Here is a 19,172-nt window from a genome sequence, read left to right as displayed (position 1 = left end):
TCATTTCTGTAACGATTTTTTTACGAATTTTCAAAAAAAAAATATGAAGTGGTTGACGCGAACTCGTAACGAAATTTCTGTACGAAAAATAAAGACAATTCTGGAAAAATTCTGAAAGATATTCTTCACATAGCACCATTATTTTCGTTGCTTCACAGATTTTCTTCCGAAATTTCGTAAAAGAATGGAAGTGTGCGTAATTTATTTCATTTTAGAAAATTCGGCAAAAAATCGAATTAAATCTTAACGAATTCTTTAAAACTTCTTTACAATGCAGAATACTCTGGAAAAATGGTTTGCAGGGAGAGTATATTGTTACGTATATGTGTATGTATACGCGGATATGTAAATAAAGCAAAACAGACGATAATTTGACACAAGCGTGCTCATAAGAAGAATCATAGCGTCTAACGCTACCACCTGTAATTGATGCGCCTTGGTAAAAATATTTCTTTTTTTTTGGAAATTCTTTTAGCATTGCTTTCTGGCAGCGCTGGTCATTTCCGGCGAGTACGAATATGCTATATACATAAATTCGCCTTGGCTATTGCGTAGTGTGTATCCAAGGCGAATTCATGTATTATAATCGTGTGTATCTGTGACTTCGTTGTCCTGTAGGTTGTAGTGTTCCGCAATAGCTGCCGCACTGAATGTGTGTTAGTCGTGATCAGATGTATTTGTGAAGCCAGCTCGAACGGTTCTTGGTTTTAAGTACACGTACTCAACGTGTATCTACGTATGTACATACATATATTGGTTGTACGTATGTGCGGCTTAGTTCCATCGCTACGAATTTGCCTATCTTTTGGATCCTTTTTATTGACTTTTCGGCAGAATAAAGTTAATAACACGGAAATTACGTGGTTCTACTTACATATGTAAGTTAGTCGAACATAATACTAATAGCCGGTCGAGCGGTACTGGGTGGCTTTGATGAAAGTGGAAATATTGTAAAATACATATAAATATTGAAGTGAAATGGATTGTTTTATGAAAATTTCTTTAATTCTGTGAAGTTTATGAAAACGGCGCAAAAATTTTGTGCATGCGAGATTTCATCAATGTAATAGTACGTTTTCTTAATTTTGTGTGTAAAAAATATACCTTCAATTAAAAAAATATGTGTACATAAAAAGCAGTGAATAGACGAAGAAGAGTAACACAAAAAAAAATTATCAAGTCAAAAAGGTTTGTGTATACACATGCAGTGAATGCGACAGCGGTTTGTATGTACGTGTGCACAAGTGAGAAGGGAGATATAATTCGGGCCAACTGGCTCATGGTGCAACAGCAAAAAAGAAAGAAGCCATCAGAAAAGCTTTTGTAAAAACAGTAGTAGAAGTACCGAAGAAATGGCGACAAAACGTAACACATGAGTGAATATTTTCGCTGAGTAAATTTAATGTAAGTTCAGAACGTTTTTGGTTTATTTTAAAGAGTACAAGAAACGTACAAAATTACGTTTAAAATCTAGTGTGAATGTGCGTAAGAAGATATTCTGTTACCAGTATACTTATGTATATATGTATGTAAGTACATACATAGATACATATATATATATATGTGGGTATTACGGGAGGCGGCAGAGATAGACAGTGGTGCCTGATTTTTTTTTTCAAAAATCTAAATTTCCGGAAAGAGGTGTATTTTCGATGAAAAAAACCAGCTTTTAACAAATTAAGGCTTATTGCACCAACTCAACAAAATAAAAATAGACTATAAAGAGGAATATTTAAATCACATTTTGTTTTAACATAATTCATTCCAGTTATCTTTCGTAAATTGCTTTATTTTTTTTTTTGAGTAGTATTGGGTATCGAATCACCGCATATTTTTAAAAAATCCGAAGTCCTTAAAATACCAGAGAGTGCTGACATTTCTAGTTTATTTATTGTTTTATTCAGATGGATTTTAAAAATATTATTTCCACATTTGCTGTGGCGACTGGAATGCAAATGAGGAAACGCTGCTCCTTCATCGTCCTCTTTTATTTTACAAATTTACTTACAGACAACCAAAAGATAAATTTTAATTTATTCGTTCAAATCCCGAATTTCAAAAAAGTGTAATTTGTAGGAAGTAATATAAACAACTGTCAGCTTCTCTAAAAAACAGTAATTTACAGTTAACACTGCATATGGCAACATTGGGTACAGAGGAGATATTTTTACTCCGGCGAATTCATTTATGAATTTTGGTTTGTCCGATTGTGGGCTGAAATTGCCGCATAGCCGGTACCATGGTTGCCACTAGCCTAAAATTTTGTCTACCAAAATCTTTTAGGAAAAGTTGCCAATTTTTTTATGTAAGTACATATGGGCAAATCTTCGGTCCGATTTTGTGTTAGTCACCTTTAAATTAATTTTAGTGTCAATTTGTTTGTATAAAATATCTTGATAATTTTAAAAACAAATTTAATGTGTTCTCTCTTAGTTAATTTTCTTTATTTTATTATTGCCATTTTATAAATTAGTTATAATGTATTTTTTTTTGTATAAAAAATCTTGGCAATTTTAAAAACAAATTTGATATGTTGTTATCTCTTCTTAATTTTTCTTTATTTTAATATTGTAATTTTAATTTTTATAAACAATCTAAGTCATTGTGATAACCATCTTGACTTGTTGCTTTGGGGATCTTTTGTACTTTTTATGAGTATATTCTTTCCGCGCAAAACGGAGACATTCAAAAATCATGCCAAATAGTAATTTTAATATTTTGGAAAATGCATTCAAAGTTGAGAAAAAGATGTGCTTCTCATTGGCAACAAACTGTAACAAAATTGTTATATACAATGAATTTTAGACAAACAATAATTTTTCATAAAATTTTTGGCCGGGGCGGGGCACAGCTGATTTATGCAAATATGTTTATTTCGAAAACTGTGTTCTACGTTGTTGTTATGACTAGAACTTGAATTTGTATGCTGAAAATGAAGCCTAAAATAAAAATATGTACCACCATAACTACATATGTCTTTCATGGCAGAAATACACTCGGAGGTTTGCCATTGCCTGCCAAGGGGCGACCGCTGTTAATAAAAAACCTGTTTTCTATATTCTTTTTGCGATGTTGCTTTGACCAGGGATTAAACCCAGGCCCTGTGGAGTGGTACCGGGCACTGATGACCACTATACCACAGTGGCAGCCATATGTATATATATATATATATCTGTGTTCGTATGGAATAGTAGCTAAGTGGGGAAAATCTCTAGTTCTGAGCCCAGGCCCTGTGGAGTGGTAGCGCGTACTGCGAACCACTATATCACAGCGGCAGCCATATATATAAATGTATCTGTGTTCGTATGGAATTGTAGCTATGTGGGGAAAATCTCTAGTTCTGAACCCAGGCCCTATGGAGTGGTAGCGCGCAATGCTAACCACTATACCACAGCGGCAGCCATATATATAAATATATGTGTGTTCGTATGGAATAGTAGCTCTGTAGGAAAAATCTCTAGTTCTGAACTGGTGCGCTTCTAGTACATTTAGACCCACTACTAGTTCGCGTTAAATCTCTTTTGCATGCAAACAACTGGCGAATTTAACAAGGCGATGTCATAGAAATTGGAAATTGTCCCCCGCTGCATTACCTTTTCTATAGTTCAGAACCAGTCCTAAATTCCACAGATGGGATCTAGTTCGCTTCGAACGCTGTTTTCTATAGTTGTCAAATCCACAGACGAAAAAAGTAACAAGATGTTTCCAAACTATCTTTTTGGTTTTACCATGATAGCGATTTTTAATTATTCGCAAAGAATTGTATTTTCGATCTGATATCAAATCTGTTTGAATGAATGTACAGTGACGGGCAAAACTGTACCATGTTGTATCACTTTTATTCCAGTCATCGCTGTCTTTCCCAGTTCTAACGACTTTCATACTTTTGTTGTATATTCTTATTGGTACACCTGTACTTCCTATCTCATAATGATTTGAAGTCAATACAACAACAATAATAAAAGCAGCAGACAAAAATGTAAATTATTGCAAATGTTATAGTTTTGCACTCGTATATTTTTAAGAACTTATTAACAATTTTCACGAAAAAAGAACTATTAACACAATGTTCAGTACCCTTTTGATTTGTTTAGTTCCTGGATGCGATTTGGCATACCTTACTTGTATCTCTGTAAAAATTCTGGAGGTATATCCTCCCATATATCCTTAGTTTGCTTTCACATCTCATGTACTTGATTTTACGGACCTGGATACTTAGTAAGCTGTGCTTTTAGTTGATTTCGCAAATTCTCGATGAGATTCATGTCCGCGAATTAGTAAATTTTTGCTCGAGCAGAAACTCACATTTTTTCGACTACATCTTGCAAATTTTGTTGAAATATGAATAGATACTGTTCCTTGTGCGTAATGTACTAACGGACCAACAACATTTTTGAAATACAATCCCAAACTATTATTGACCGACCACTCTGATTCAAAGTTTGCCTTACATGATGCGCTTAGGCTTAATTTGGGGCTTTGATCCAATACCATGCCCGGCCCTCTGATTAAAAGCGATTAATTTTGTCTTGTCAGACCAAATAACCTTCAATTGAAAAATGTGCTTTTTATTGCATTCTGAAAGATGTAACATATCCCAATAGGGTTTCGTGCGATGCAACAAAATGCTGCCACACTCGCACATGTATTTTTTATCAAATTTGCTTATTTCTTCTTTTATGATGCCTTTGCGCTCAATTTGGCAATTCTTCGCCTCGCTGTCTACTGATTTGCATTAAAGTTTAATACCTTAACCGCTTCTGTAGTAGTGGCTGTTGCTGCTTAGTTCACAAGATATCGGACCGTAATATTTTTTGACAGACTTCCTTTGTTCTTGGGAACAGTTTAGGCTATATTTTTTCTCAGTCTTAACATTTTCAAGTAGCAAACTCCACAATTTTTTGCCACTTTTCCTACGGTCCCGCCTTTCCGCAGTAAATCTATTATTTACATTTATGGTTCTTGATCAACGCCATTATTTACTGGTGATCACTTCACATACCTTTGGCTGTAGCTGAATTTGCAGAGGTGCTTGCTGTTATTGGTTAGATTCCAGAAGTTCCCAAAATGTTAAAATGTTAACAAAAATTGTAGTTTTGTATTACCAAACTATGAAAAAGCATCTGCGAAGTGCAGACTGGAAGCGTATTTGAACGAGAAACTCGCCAAACAAAAATCTACTTAAAGTAAACAAGCCCCCCGCTGCATCCCTTTTTCGGTAGTTCCGAACTAGTTCGAAATTCGCCATATGAGATCTAGTTCGCCTCCCTTTTTCTATAGTTTCGTATCAGTTCTAAATTCGTCATTTTGGATATAGATTTAAAAAAATGAAATTGTTTTTTAAAAGTACCACATCTCGCTGCTTTTGAACTGGTGGCGATCTAGTTACTATCGGACTGGTTAATTTTTGGCGATAAATATCTAGTATGGAACTATAAATTTGGTTCACCAGATCGGAGTTTCCCTACAGGGAGCTTATGTCGGGAAGCTGGTTTTAGTATAATGCGGCATTCCTTTTATTCTTTAAACGACAAGGAATTTTTTGATGAGACTTAATAAGAAGTATCGCTAGTATTTGAACTATTTCTTGCACGTTTCGGAACTATTTCTTGCACGTTTATTTGCCAAAAGTTCCTCAACGTGTCGGCGCCAGTGAGTCATTCGCTGCATTATACTAAAGCCAGCCTTTCGACATAAGCTCCTATTCCATACGAACACAGATATATATATATATACATAGATACATATGCTTTTAGATATTTTTAGCATAAAAATCCGGGCTCCAGTAAGGACATATTGAGCGACGAAATAATGCTTATAATGCGTCAAAGTATTAGGCGAGTACTTAAAACAAGTCATGTGAAGTGTTTTGCCTTTGGTGTGAGAAGAGGGCCGTTAGTCACAGAATGAAGGTGGAAGGTGAAGGTGAAGATTTCAATTTTATCGAGTAAATCGGTAGTTTTGTAGAGGTGTAGCCAATAGTGCTGCCACTGTAGCTAGTGGGCATATTTTAATTATGTCTGTACATACAGTTGTACCCTTGTGGTCAGCTTATTAAGTTAAATGACATTTTGCTCAGTTTTGGCCAATTTGCTTTTGTTTTTGGTTTATACCAATTAAATTTTAGTAGGTTAAAGTAAAAATTTCAAAACGCTAGGAAATCGCGTTGATTTTGAATAATTTTTTGGCTGACGGTTTTGTGCGTTTTCTTCCACATAAAGTATGCTCGACAACTACTTTTATATGCAAGAAAATGCCTAGCACCGTCAGCAAAAAAAAAATTATTCAAAATTTCTAGCGTTTTGAAATTTGCACTTTAACCTACTCAATAAAGGTGTCAAACTATCGATGGTACTATCTATAGTATCGATAGTTTTATTTTTTTGCCCCTATCGATGAGTAGTGATATTTTTTCTCAAAAAAGGTTAAACTATCGATAGTACTAGTTGACTATCGATAGTTTAAAACCTTTAGCAAAGCCGATTTTTTTTATAATGTCTCTATGTAGCTGCGCGTATGTTCTTTAAGTTTGACAATTTTTTATTATAACTTTTAATGGGCCGTTTTCTCAAGCAACCTTTAATTGAAAAGCTCCCTTTATATTTAAACGTTGCTTCAAACCATAAGGCTATGTCTGAAGTAAAGCATTTCTATTATCGGTGTTTGACGTTTGTATGTTTTTTGGCTGTAAACAAATCAAAAAATTATATTACGGAATTCAAACAAAATATATCATATTTGAAAATTTATAATAAGCAACAATTAAACAAGGCAACAGTGATTTTGTTGCGGCAAATGATAAAGCTGTTTTTGATAGACTTTTTTATGCTGATTACGAGTCCGTAAGCATAAAGTTTCCATCAGCTCCAGATTTTGAGAAAAACGAGTTTGAAAAAATCGCGTTTTTTGCAATATTTTAGAAAGTCTAGCACAAAAAACAAAAGGTGATAGAACCTTTAACTGGGGCTTAAATTAAAGCTATAACTCTCGGCTACTATCCCTGCACCTTGACCTGATGGTCACTAAAAGTAATTTATTGAATATAAAATTACTGGAATAAATACTGTGCTATTGAAAAAAATAAATAAGTTTTGCCAAAATCAGTTTCTGCTGTTAAATAAGTATAAGTATAAGTGACCTTAGGGTTAAGGTTCAGGGATGGTATTTTAACCGGCTGTATTTAAAAGTTCAAGCCTTAATTTCAGCCCAAGTGGAAGGCTCTATCCCCTTTTGTTTAATTGCGGTGGGTACTCAAACTTCGCACAAAATCAGGTTTTGCTATTCAATAAATGACTATAAGTGACCAGCAGGTCAAGGTGTAGGGATTTTTTGACATTTTGACCTCGTTTTCCACAAATTCTGGAGTTTATGGAAACCTTATGCTCATGGATTCGTAATCAGCACTGACAAGTCAATCAAAAACAGCTGTAACATTTACCGCAACAAATTTGTTTCCCATTTTTGTTGCCATGTGTTATAGATCATAAGAAGAAGCTTTCTTTACTAGGCTCATAATTTTATTTTTAATTGTAAGCTTCAGTAATAGATATGTAAATAAATAAATAAAATAATAATAAAATGCTTTACTTAGACAGAACTATACATGTTAAAGCAATATTTAAACATAAAGTGAATTTTAAGTTACTTAAGAAAACGGCCCTACGTGTGCTTATATTTTCAATATTTTCTTTTTTTGTTTTTCGATGCCGTCCCGGTTAATTTGGAACAGTTTTTAACATTACTTTGACTATCGATAGTACTATCGATGGTAGCGTTTGACAGTATCGATAGTATTGCTGGAAACTATCAACGAATAGATAGTTTTTTTCTGAAACATGGAAACTATCGATGGTGGCATTATCGATAGTTTTACAACTCTACTACTCAAATTTAATGGGCTATAAAACTGCATACCTAAAATTTCAACAATTTTTACTGAGCTTGAGGCCGTTTTTAATGAAAAACTATTGTTGAAAAGCAACATTAATTTTGAAAAAAATGGTAGAAGCGATAGCTATTTCGGAAATGACCACATTTCCTCATCAGACTGAAAGGAGTCTCACTTCTACCATTTGTTCACAATTATAGTTGCTTTTCCGCAATAGTTTTTCATTAAAAACGGTCTCAAGCTCAATAAACATTGTTGAATATAATTGTTATTAGGTCATAAATAACAAAAAAAAAAACAAATACCTAACATTTTTCAAAAAATTCCAAATAAAAAGTTAAAGTAAGTAGTAATTGTTAAAGTTTATTTTATTTTTATAAATTTTGTGCGAAGTTTGAAATGTGGATTTATGTAATGCTGATTATGTAATGTGCTAGACTTTTATAAAAAAAGTATAAACATCAAATAAACAAAAGAAAAATTGTCAAAACTGGTTAAAATGTCACTTACGGTTGCCAGACGTACTGATTTGGGAAGGACAGTACTGAACTTTCACTTGCTGTTCTGAAAATTTTCAATTCCCAATTCAGTACGCAAATGTCCTTATTTTTCGAAATGTGTGCTGATTTGTACTGATTTTCCAATATCTATTCCGCTTCGTTCACATCAGTGACGGAGACAGAATTATGGTTGGAAAGGATTGGGGTCAACTTGCCTAATAAGATTGAATTAAAAAGACGTCTAACACGTTTCACCAAAGTCTGACCCCTGAAAGTTCAAGCTATATGGCCTACAAATATCCAACTGGTAATATAGAAAGTAAATATACTTTTTAAAAAATAACAAGATATCGATACTTGAGTAGAAGATCGAAAAAAAAGTTGTTTTCCCAAGAGTGCCCAAGCATTTTCCTATGAGTAATAGAATACAGCGCGACGAGCACTTCGCGCGACTTTGCCCACAGCGGTCGTGGGATTGGTCGGCCTGCTGACCCTTCATTTATTCATTCCAATAATTATGTGTTTTTTTTTTGTAGGAATGCTAAATTAAAATACAGTTTTTTTTCTAGCTCGTCAAGATTTATTTTTATTGATGACAAGCATATTTTAAAATTGTAAGCTAAATTCATGAAAAACCAAAAAGTTAGCTTAAAATTAAAATTGTATTTAAAAAACAAACAGTATTAGTTAAAAATGCCCCAAAGGAGACTAAGTAAGTATGGAAAGGTTCTTTTTTATTATTTGTTCAAGAGCTGCTACACCTGCTGTATGATATTCATCGCAACAGTTTACACGGGCTTTGTTTGCATCAGAATTAGGTAAATCTGATTTACGTTGGTAAATTTGCCGTCGACATGTTGAACAGACTTTTGCTTTTTCTGGTACAAATAGGAATTCAGTTTTAAAAGCTATAGGAAAGTCAAACAAATCCTTACGTGTGGGTAGATTACCTCTGTTAAAAGGATTTACGCATTTCAACGTTAAGCCCTGTATGCAGCTCTCAAGAAAACGGTCAAGAAAAAATTGCCATTATTTCGAGTGTGTCTCCAAGGAACTTTGACGTTTTTTATACCTCACAGCCTGTTGCCTCACTCTTTCCTCAAGAAATAATGGAACGGGCATATATTTCTGTTGCAATCCTGGGTTGCCTTGTGCTCTTTTTTCACAAAAAACTTTAGAAAACCGTAGTAGAAAGCGTAGTAAATTTCTGAAGAACTGCGTACTGCCTTAAGGCTGGTATGCAGCTCTCAAGAAATCGGTAAAGAAAAATTTGCCATTATTTCGTGTGTGGGTCCAAGAAATTTTGACATTTTTGATACTAAACAGCCTGTTGCCTCACTCTTTCCTCAAGAAATAATGGAACGGGCATATATTTCTGTTGCAAAACTGGGTTTCCTTGTGCTCTTTTTTCACAAAAAACTTTGGAAAACCGTACTAAAAAGCGTAGCAAATTTCTTAAGAACTGCGTACTGCCTGAAGGAAATTTGACTTAAGAAAATTTCTTAGCCATTTCTTGTACGTCATTTTGTATGGAATTTTAGCTTTTCTTGAGAACTGCATACAGGCCTTTAGAGTTGAATCCATTGTAGTAGCCACAATAAGCCGGAGAAATAAAGAAGGATGAAATAATAACGTCGTCGTTTATATAAATTCAGAGTGACAATTCATTTATGGTTTAGAAGATCATATGTATATACCAAGCCACCTATCGAGGAACAAATGAACCAATAACTAGAAGCATACCGACCGAGCCTAGTTACCGCTGTATGAAAAATCGCGTACTGAATTCTATATAGGTGGCGAGAATGTAAATAGGGAACAGACAGAGCAAGTTTTGGATATTTTTCTTTGTTTATTCGTTGTTGGATATTTTTCTTTGTTTATTATTATTTTATGAAAATGAAGCTTAGTATCTAAACAACCATGTAAATCAAAATTTCAAACTTTGGAGAAATAAGAACTTTACGAATTGAAACAAATATTCATCAAAATTCCAAACTTTTCAATCTAAAAAGTAATATATATTTTAAATTCACATCAAACAATCTTTGCTTTTAAGAAAGGCCTTGAAGAAAATTTCTCCGAATGGTTCAAGCCAAAAATATGTTTTAACCACTGTTTATTCCCCTTTACAAAGGAGGAGGGCTATTGGATCTCACACTAGGAAACACGTGAAATGCCAGTGAAAATAAGAGAAAATGTAATAAATGTTAACAAAAGGTTTTCGAATATCCCACTATGTTAGGGCTGCCAGACGTCCCGGTTTTCCTGGATTTGTCCTGGTTTTAGACAAGTTGTCCTGGTGTCCTGGTCCACACTTAAATAAATTGTCCTGGTTTTTTAATAAAGGTTACTGCAGACCCCCCTTTCATTTTTGGCAGATTTTTGCTATGAAAAAATTAAACCTTCTGGTATTAGTAATCGAAAATCGATAACGAAACGCTGTAACATGTTATAGGCCTACTTGAAAGTAATTATTTCTTTTTTGTATGGACTAGCACAAATTGAAGCGCTTCTGATTTCGCTACTCAAAGAAGAGCTTCCAGAAGGGCTGTTATAGGACATACTTAAGAAGGTCTTTTGGAGAAGTTCTTTTAAAGCTGTTCTTTTAATTCATAAAAATCATACTGCTTTAAGGAATTTATTTTAAGTTCATATCAAAAATGTTTTATTGAGAATTAAAATGCGTACTGAAATTCATTTGCAATGCTAAATAATGAAAACATACAGTACAATCACGTATATTGTAAACAGCAAAAGGGTAAGTCTTTTAGAATGGCTTATTTTAAGATTAGGATACAATATCGTTCATAAAAACATCTATGTTTGGACATAGATGTTTTTCAAGAGCAAAACCTCGATGTCGAAAACATCAATGTTTTTGGTAGGTGTAGTTATTAATATAATGATAACCTGAACATATGTATGTATATGTTTAAAATCAATTCAATTTATTTGTCAAAGGTTAAAAACAATTATTCATGTATTTTTGCCCCAGTCAATGAAAACAACCGTTCATTTGGCATTGAGGTTGCCACGACACGCATGTAGATCATAGCGATGCCGTATTGGCTGGGAAACAGTGTACAGATGTTGTGGTAACTCCAAATGTCACGTTCCATGCTAACATCCGTCTCAGATTCGACAAAGTATTTATTGCTCGTAATAGGGGAAATGCATATCCTTTTAATGAACCTTTTCCCGTGGAAATCGTTGCAGCTTTGAGCGTTGCGTACAATCATTAGAAGAGTTTTTGTTTCGAACTTTTGGAGTATTTCTATATTGGAGGTTACTACAGAGTCCCATAATTGAATTCCATATGTCCATACCGGTTTTAAAACTCATGAATAGAGTAAGACATTTTGATTTTGGGTTCAGTTACCAGTGTAAATATCTGAGCTTCATTCCCAGAGCTTTGCGCTTAGTGAAAATATTTATTACGTTTCTACGTAAGCTTGCAGTCGGGGCGCACAAACAAGAGCCACCGCACACCATAGACTTTATCGGCCGCCGATTTAGTTGGGGCTCACTTGAAGATGTATGGAAGTATGCACAGTCATCACACTGTGGAATATCAATGTTATTGAGTTTAATGGGCGGGGAGGTTTTATGTTTAAGCGAGAACGTAACCTAGACAGAATTTGTCTCATTTGGCTTAATTCACCAATCTTTCGATTTGAAAAAGGTTTCATATAATAGTTGCGACCCCGTAAGAGTCCCTACTCAGTTCTCAGACAAATGAGAGGATAAAAAGAGAGTAAATAAGGTCCGCCCACTGTCAGATGTTACCAATTTTAAGCGCTGGTTGTACTTTGTAAGTGCAGGGCATAGAGAAGCAGCGCATGTGAAGCAGTAGTGTAATTATATTCGGCATAGACCGCATAATCTCCCAGAATCAGCTGTTCAGCGTAATCAGTTAGTCTGTTCCAGTACTCCAGGATTTAGTTAGTAAGACATAACTGAAGAATGCGTATTCATAGCCTAAATGAAGTCGATACTAAAGTTAGTTGCTGCTTTTTGCCATAATTTTCAATGAAATGTCGGCAACTAACTTTGTAATCGACTTTGTTCGAATATAAATATGCCCAATGTATGTACAAGAACGACGAACAGACTAATGCGAGCAATGAGAGTGGCATCTCTCTTTGAAAATGTCACATAGCGAAAAATCAAAATTCTCCAGACTTCGCTGTCACGCGCTGCGTCGGATAATCGCTTGTATGTAAAGCTTATTAAACAGATTAGATATGTGGCAGTACTCATGTTATGCGCTGCAGCATAATGCAAGTATAACCAGCGCTTAAGTCCGAAGATTTTTTGCTGGTAAATTCTAGTAAATGTGTCGAACGATCAGCTGTAGTGTGTTTGACAACCAAATTGTAAACAAACGAAAAGTGCTAATGCATGTTGAAAAGTATTTAATTACTTGTTTATTTTTTCTTTCTTTCAAATATCGCACATATTGGTGATTATTGGTATTCAATATATCTGTCAGCTGCTTCTGTGTGATGGTTGCCCTGAAGATAACTTCTTTTATAATTTCACCATACATGTTTCTTCTTGGACTATCTTGTCTTCTTTTAAGAGCTCTAATTGAGCCTTTAGATAATGCTTGAAAAGCATAACACGATCAAGAGTCAACGAAAAGGTAAAAACGTCAAAGTACATACATAACCGGTATTTCCGCTGCCATTTCGTCCTCGACCTCTAAAGTGAAAAGTTTATGGTATAGAGAAGTTATTTAAAATCGCTACATTTTTAACTAATCCACGTTCTATATGTGTTGATTGTGACAAACTAGAGATCCCGAGTCATTCGAACGGATAAGTAGTGTTTATTTTTTTAAGATCCATTAGAATTTGTGGGAGAAAAACCAAAAATAACAACACCACATTCTTAACTGAAGTGGCTGCGACCACGTTTTCCGAAGCGTAAGTTCCAGAGGTTGGACGAAAAGGCCTTTTGGTCCCAATTCACTCCCTGAATTTGGTAAGGATTCATGTTATAGGAAATTTGCTTATATCTAGATGTATTATCGATTTTATGGTTTGCGCACACTTGCGTAAATCTCACCAGAACAAACAAACCGCCTGCTTTGCGTATAGGAGCAATAGGTTCTTCGCCCTAAACTGGACGTGGCGCAGCAGCCCCTCGGTGGCTTGGTAATAATTTCGGCCCTGAAAGTTCCGAGACGTTCATCTCAAGGAGGAAAAGATTATAGCATGCTAAACAAAGGACCGAGATAAGAGCTAGGAATGTAGAGAACCCGAGCACCCCCCCTTCTCTCGAGTAGCAGGTAGGGATGTGAACGAGAAAAAGCTCCGAATTTTGCATTCTGTCATTGGTGTCGCTCCTTCGGGCGATGTTCTCACCAAATGTATGTACACATGTATGTACATATTAATATGTATATACGGATTAAAATTGCAAGTTGTACGTCCGTCAGTCCGCTTTTGAGAACATTCATTTTGTGGTATGATCGAGTAGATTGTATTTCTTCGTTTCTTTCGCTTTGATACATTTTTTTTTGTTAACTTTCCACCATAGTTATTGTGTGCGCCTCTCTCAATTTTTATTGTTTGTTTCCCCTCAGTGCATAATTTTTTTTATATGTCCCGAAGTTGGCGGCAAAATCAATGAGCAAGAACCACGACATACCCGCTGAACTAGACCAGGAACCGCTAGCATGCACGCCCGCTCTTGTTCCCTAACAAATGGGGCATATAAATGGCGCCCAACGTGGGGCTCAAAAAGGTTTATAGGAGCCCAACATAAATTCACAATCTTTGATTTCTTGTCACCCAACAACATTGTGTAATTTGTATTAGGTTAAATGCGGACGGTTCGTTTATCTAACCAGCACAAATTGTTTGGGTAATTCCTCAGCATGGTCCTGTTGCTGTATTGCTTGGAATATATTTAATTTAGCTTTGAGTTATACTTTACCAGTAATTTATTTAGAGGATCATATACGTTGTAGTGCTCTTTTGGGTAACAAAGGCATCTGAGTTATGTTGTATTCGAAAATAACTTCACGTTAGAGCCTTCGATTTCCCGGGATTGTTCGAGAAGCAATTTCTCGCGAGGATCGCTTTCTCGCGAGATTTTCGTGTGTCGAAAAACTCGTAATACTCGCGAGCTTCTCCATGGTGAATTTAAGGCGTATGTACTTTAGGGTATTTAAACCCTGAACTGTTGAATTTCTTTCAAGCGCAATACTCGTAGCTCTCCAGAATATCAACCATGCGCATGTTCATTCTCAGTGAGGTCTGTATTGTCCAACCATATGGAGGAGCTTTACAAATACCAGGTTGCACTGTTCTTATCCATTTATTACTTTTACTCACTTTCTTTGCTGGAGCCATCAAACGCCAATTATACACATACATACATACAGCATATACATCGAACTACCCACCCCACAAAGAAACGTAAGTTAGCGGATGTTACGTGTTTTACGATAGNATACAGCATATACATCGAAATAAATTTTTCTTATACGCACAAACATTTTTTTTTGACAATAGAATATTTAACATTTACACATACATTTTTTTTATTTTGTTTTTAATACGTTCGATATGCTCTTACATACGTATGTCTCGATAACTACTCGAAATTTCTCGCGAGAATGGCGATACCCGAGATCGTGTCGAGAACTCGATTGCTCGATTTCCCGGGTATCGAAATGCTCGAGAATGTACGAGCAGAAATCGAAGGCCCTACGTCAAGTAAATTTGTTTAGCTTCGTCATACAAAGTAAATTTTTTTTTTCGGCGTTAATGTTGAATGCAAAAATCTTGTTTCTAAACTCACATTGAAATTGGAATTATATTCAGGGAAATTTATAATTAGTAGTCCCACAATGGCTGTTCGCCACAGTAATGAAAATTTCTCAAACATTGCAGAACCCGGTAGTTTATGCCCCATTTGCAATGAAAAAACTACTATTGTAAACTTTGCCGTGACACCGTGTAACCATAGCTTTCACCATACGTGTATATCAATCTGGTGGCATTCTTGTGACAGTCATTCCCTTAAAAGCTTCTCTGAGCAAGATCAGCAACCAGCGATGGAAGGCGTGAATACACAAGGCGCTATTCCAAAGTTCATAACATACCAACCAGGAGGTGCGTTCACTAGATCTCGAGCGCACACTGATGGTTCCAGAGACGGGTCAATTCGAGAAAATAATCTCCCTCCTCAAAATTTTCGTCGAGGACGTTCAAGTCGATCAAACACTCAAGATCGTTTTAATCCAAACATTGAGATGCAACGAATTCAAGAGATGATTAATGAGTCTACTTTTCGAGAGCGTGAGCAATCTACCCGTGAAGTTGCTGATACTGTAGGTGAAATTATAACGCAGTCGTTAGAGTCGTACTTTCAAAATTTAAATTTGAGCCAAAATCGGAACGGGAATAATCGAGTTAGGCTAGAACCAGAGTGGCCTCAAAATATACCAGATGCACAAAATATAGATGTCAATGTACCGCAACAACCAAATCGGCTTAGTGATGTGCACCAAGCCTCTGATAGGTTTAGACCAAACACCCTTAATAATGTAGTGCCAAATCGTTTCTCACCCGAAGCTTCCTCAAAAATTAGTATCAACTGGAAGTTGACATTTGATAGTTGTGTAGAAAAGATGTCCGTTTCTGAATTTATTTACCGAGCAAATGCTTTGACAATGGCTTCCTTACGAGGCGACTTTAATGCCTTAAGTCAAAATGCACATCTCCTATTCGATGGAAAGGCGAAGAATTGGTTATAATATAGATATAACCGGTCCGTGCGTAACCTTGATTGGGTGGAGCTCTGTGATGCTTTAAAGAATAATTTCAAAGATGTACGCACTGATTATGACATAAAGGAGACGATTCGTGATCGAAAACAAAAATCTAGCGAATCTTTCGAACAATTTTTAGAATCGGTTATGGCATTAAGCGATAATTTACGTATTTATGTCAGAGCAAGAATTGGTAGAGACACATTCAGCCTGAGATAAGGCTTGAACTATTACATTTAGATATCAAAACAGTTTCTTAATTGAACCGAGCATGTCGCCGTAGAGAAAATTTTTTTGATACAGTAAAATCCAAAGGCAGCACTTCAAGGTCGTTTCCATTACAAAGACACAACCTTTCAGAAGTATTACCATCTAATGCATCCTCTGATGAAACTGGTGACTGTGTTGTACCATCCCCTTCTCCTGTAGACGCCCTGGAGAAGAAGTGCTGGAACTGCGATGACATTGGAGTGGAGCTGCTGCACCGGTTCCAGAACCGGCATAACGTTTGCTGTTGCTCCGGTGCAGAACCGCTATATGGTTTGCTGCTGCTCCGCCGCAAGCTTTGCTGCTCCGCCAAAAGATGCCGCCGATCGTAATCCAAGTTCAGAACCCAGATAAAAGGCCGCAAGATGTCGCTGGTGACAAATCTGAGTCCGGAACCGGAACCGATCACAGGGTGTTCCGCTGATCGAAATCCAAGAAATCCGATACAAGGTGGTTTATATGTCGAAAATTGGTAAGGTGTATTGGTATACATATATACATACGTATTCTCATACATACATCTATATGCAAACATACATACATACATATGTATATACATATATAGATGCTCCACCCCTAGAAAAGTGTGTTAATAATGTTCACTTAGTTAATTGCTAAATATTTAATATATACGTGTATATGAATGGAAAGGCCTGTTGATGTTGATGATGAGAACAAATAAAATTTAATTTGAAATAAAAGAAGATTTTATATTTACTTATTTATTTTGATAATAAGAGTTTTAAACATAAATGTCCGCAATTATATGAATTATAGCTTTGCTGTTTATTATAGTTATATTTAATGTTTTTTCCTAAGTACTTTATTATTTGCTTAGGAGGCTGTAAGTTTCCAAAGCTATCGAAGTAATCAATCTCATTATCGTTTTTCCAGTAAGCTGCCCAATGCGTTCCCGCACCCTTTGAACTATCCAAATTTATTATTCCACATTCTCTCTTAAATGGTTTACGGGGTAAAGTGTCACACATGAATACCCCTCTAAAATTTGGAATAAATTTTGAATACTTCTTTAAGTCTACATCAGTAAGAGGTCTTCTGGGTAGCTTCATGAAGAGTTTTTTTGATATGGTTTTAAATATAATCCGAATCCCTTTTTAAAAGGCTTTAAAAACATTCCTTTTCCCATTGAAATAGCTTCCATTGTATTATTATGACGTTTCGCCTCCAATAACTGCTCCTTTCCAGTTTTTATAGCATTGATTGTTTTAATAATTCCTGCTGTACCGCCAGATAGACTTCCAAGTGCTCCTAATGCTACGAATAAAGGCGCTAATGGGAGAAATCCTCCAGATTTAGGTAATGGTATTACACGTGGTGCTTTTATTATCGATTTTTTTCCTCTAAAAATATTATTTACAACCTTTCGTGAAATTTTAATTGCATCTTTTAAGTTATCACTTTTCATTAAATTTTGTTTAGCACTTTTTAAAGCATGTTTGAAGAGATGATAACCAATTTTTCCTCCCACTTTCTTAGTTTTACTATAAATGTTCCCCATACCGAATTTCGTTTTTGTTTTCATTATATTTGTAACTAACCAGGCATTTGTTTTCTCATTAAGATTGCTATCCTTCGCTTTAACTCTTTCCCAAGACTTCTCAATTGATTTTTTATCAGCAATACGTCGGTTCTCTAAATCTTTATTATATAAATATGATATATCATGTTCTCTACAAGCAGCTTCTAGTGGATTAATCCCTCGATCTCCTCTTACTAAACGTTTCTCTAATTTCGTTCCAGGTCCACAAAATTGATAACTAGGCAAATGAAGTTCAATAGGAAGCTTATTAATTATATTATTTATAAAACCTTTTCCAACGACTAACGATTTAAGAATAAGCCTATTTTCATAAATAACTCTCATATAAAATAATATAATATTCAAATAAACGCTGAAGTTTTTTTTAATAAATCTATGGTTCTATATAATTAAATTTTAAATTTCTAAATACCAATGCAATAGTTAATTTATATTCAAATACAATATTGTTATATGATTTAGAATAAACTTCTACATCATACATCGCTTCCCTATTTGTTCCACTATAATACTTTAATTTAGTCTAAATATCTAAACCCCTTCTTTCATATTCATGTTGGTTTTGATGTTGCTCCATTATGTACTCCTCAATTTCACCGCCACAAACGGTTAGGAATTTTCCATTGTCATCCTCTTCATCCCATTTTTTGTTAAAAAAAAGCATGGGCTGCTCTGACTGGGATGCCCAAACCTGTAACCGGGGACCCTCATCTTCATCTTCAATACATATATAAGGGTTTTTCATGTCTTCAAAGCACAACATCTCCAATTCGAAATCGAAGTTGTACTCTCCATGATGCTCGCTATTGAGGATTCGATTGATTCCAGGCATGATGTGTTTTATAAGTATCTTTAAACAAAGTAATAATTTCTAATGTACAGTACTAGCTTATTTATACATATTTCATAACTATATAAAAAGCATTGAGGTAAACTGTTGATAAAGAACATATTTAAATATACATATATTTTAGTAATCTATTTTATACTTCATAATATGATTCAATTAAAGTGTGGAAATAATCTTAAGCTCAATGTTGCTGTCAAAGAATATTTTTATTTTTTATTATCCTATTTAAATTTTATTATATGATTCAAATCAAATGCTAATATTATAAATAGCCTTGATCTTGATTTCATCATCATTGTTTGCCTAATAAGTATAGT

At 35.0% G+C, this 19,172-nt stretch overlaps 1 protein-coding gene across 10 annotated transcripts in view; it reads left to right on the top strand.

Moving 5' to 3' along the window:
- Positions 1-636: 636 nt before the first annotated feature.
- The window catches only part of Ephrin (ephrin), a 276,024-nt gene continuing 257,488 nt past the window's right edge, over positions 637-19,172 (top strand). Inside the window, exons 1-3 of one of the 10 annotated variants that reach the window (XM_017609861.1) lie at positions 663-878; positions 1,017-1,069; positions 1,140-1,404. The gene's annotated coding sequence lies outside the window, so the exon portion shown is untranslated. The other 9 variants (XM_017609860.1, XM_017609859.1, XM_017609858.1 and 6 more) reach the window with 9 other exon arrangements.

The sequence above is a fragment of the Rhagoletis zephyria genome, unplaced genomic scaffold (assembly GCF_001687245.7).
Source record: "Rhagoletis zephyria isolate East Lansing unplaced genomic scaffold, Rhagoletis_zephyria_1.1 Rzeph_scaffold_00260, whole genome shotgun sequence".
Classification (NCBI taxonomy): domain Eukaryota; kingdom Metazoa; phylum Arthropoda; class Insecta; order Diptera; family Tephritidae; genus Rhagoletis; species Rhagoletis zephyria.
This window is presented reverse-complemented; position numbering and strand designations above follow the sequence as displayed.